Source organism: Terrapene carolina, unplaced genomic scaffold, assembly GCF_002925995.2.
Source record: "Terrapene carolina triunguis isolate 2854851 unplaced genomic scaffold, T_m_triunguis-2.0 Scaffold35022, whole genome shotgun sequence".
In the NCBI taxonomy this organism is placed as follows: domain Eukaryota; kingdom Metazoa; phylum Chordata; order Testudines; family Emydidae; genus Terrapene; species Terrapene triunguis.
In genome coordinates, this window is record NW_020699373.1 from 9773948 (window position 1) to 9776207 (window position 2260).

At 47.6% G+C, this 2260-nt stretch overlaps 1 protein-coding gene across 1 annotated transcript in view; it reads right to left on the reverse strand.

Annotated features, from left to right (window-relative positions):
* LOC113405301 (protein shortage in chiasmata 1 ortholog-like) overlaps positions 1–2260 on the reverse strand; it is a 69815-nt gene that overhangs the window by 59591 nt on the left and 7964 nt on the right. The window lies entirely within an intron of this gene.

Here is a 2260-nt window from a genome sequence, read left to right on the forward strand (position 1 = left end):
TCTCACTTATGTTCTCTTCTCCTCACTTTTTCCTACTTTCTTCTGTTTCTGATCCTTTACTAGCAGGATTATTGCAAAAAGGATGGACCAGAGACATCTGCAGGCTGATGGTATTAACTGCTAGACCACTTTGTTGCACTATTTATGGGTCTACCAGCAGTCTTCCTCAAAAGGAGGCACACTGGGCTAGGTTGAACTTCTGTGCACACAGAAGAACCCTGGCGGAGAGAACCAGGCTTAACTATTCAGGTTTGAGTGAGAGGGAACAACTGATGGATTGATGAGGGAAATGGTGCTCAACCTGGGTCCCCAATCCTGCAGTCTGCCTGAGCAGACTGGTAGTAGAGTTGGGCTTGCAAAGAGTGTTAAACCTCTTTCCTGGGTACTGTGGACCAAAGAAGCTAGAAACTGTGGCTGTTGGAGAGGATCCAGAAAACCATTTCCTGCTCTTGTAAAGAGGATGAGGAAAATTGTGAAATGGGATCAGCACTGATGATGAGGGTCCCTTGGGGCTACAGGACCATAGAAACCAGTTACTGTGACTCATGACCCCTTCTTAGGAAATACTGACTGTATTTCCATGCTAGAAGACTCCACAAGGTGCAAGCAGTCTGGCTACACCTTGCTAAGGCCTGGTCTACACTACGACTTTAATTCGGATTTAGCTGCGTTAATCCGAATTAACCCTTCACCCGTCCACACTACAGAGCCAGTTAATTCGAATTAAAGGGCACTTAAAATCGATTTCTGTACTCCACCTCGACGAGCGGAGTAGCGCCTAAATCGATTTTGTTAATTCGAATTAGGGTTAATGTGGCCGCACACCACCGAATTACTGTGGTTAAAGTAATGGGGTAGTGTGGCCGCACACCACCGAATTAATGTGGTTAAAAACCGAATTAATGTGCTTAGTGTGGCCGCGCACAATCGAATTTATACAACCTGTTTCCCAAATTCGAATTATCTAAATTCGGATTAATCCTGTAGTGTAGACATACCCTAAAAGATCTGCTGTTCTGGATTAATAAGGACCCAGATCACTGCTGTCAATGGGTGGAAGGAGCGGGCTCTTCCAAGGTCGACTATAAGCTGCTCTCACCAATGTTGGCAAGGAGGTGCGCTGAGCAAGAGGAATCCCTTCCCAAGAGTTCTTCCTTCATGAATGAATGATTTAGTAGGAAGGAGAAGGGGCAGTTCAAACTTGAATCTATTCTCCAAAAAGAGCTCCAGCTGGTGGGAGCAGACAGCGAGGTGGGTGTTACTAAGCTGCTGCTTCACATGATGCTAGACAGAGGAAGCCAGTGGAAGTAGTTCTTTAGTCTACCCAAAGCTGCTGTTCTAACAGGAGCATTCAGTAAAACTGCTGCTAAAGGAATCCTCAGCAAGCTCCACACTCCATATAAGAGAAGTTTTGCTGCAAGATGTTGGCCATTTCAAGAAGCCAAACAGAGACTAAAGAACCCAGGCTTATAGAAAGCGCAGAAAAGGAACTGCTGCTGTTCCGGCAGAGGTACAGAAATACTGGGGATAACATGATCAGTTCAGCACACACAAACTAGGGGAGCTATCAACTTAAGGAAAAAAATTCCAGTGAGATTCCTGACCCCCCCCTCCCCATTTCCTATCAACTGGATTGGACAACAATACCCATAAGCTATGACTTTTATACAGAACAGTGAGTGCTGTGTAGGAGAACACAAGAATGATCTAGAATGGATTCTATTGTACCTGTTACATGTTCTATTTGAAGGGACATTGTAAAGTTATGAGTGCATGAGAAATAATATACTGTACTACCTATTCAGTACAAATATATGACAGCTTCATACTAAAAATCCCCATAATGATAAACTGTGTGTGAAATAGCAAGGAATTTGACTATGAATGTGGGTAACTCAGGGCCAGTGCTACCATTAAGGCAAACTAGGCGGTTGCTAGGGCAGCAAGATTTGGGGGCGCCAAAAAGCGGTGCCCCCAATTTTTTTTTTTTTTTTACAGCGTTCCTGGCCTGGGCTGCTGGCGGTGCGCTGACACGTGCGGCTCAGACTCCCTCTCCCAGCGCAGCAGCCGCTCCATGCAATTATTGTCATTGCCGGCGAGGGCGGCGTGCTCGGGGAGGGGGCGTAGCAGAGGTGAGCTGGGGTGGGGAGCCCCCCACCACAGCAGCTCCTCCCCCCACCCTGAGGCACCCTCCCCCCGTGGCAGCTCCCCAGCCCCCCGGCCCGGGGAGCCATGCGGCAGCTCCCCACCCCAGCTCATC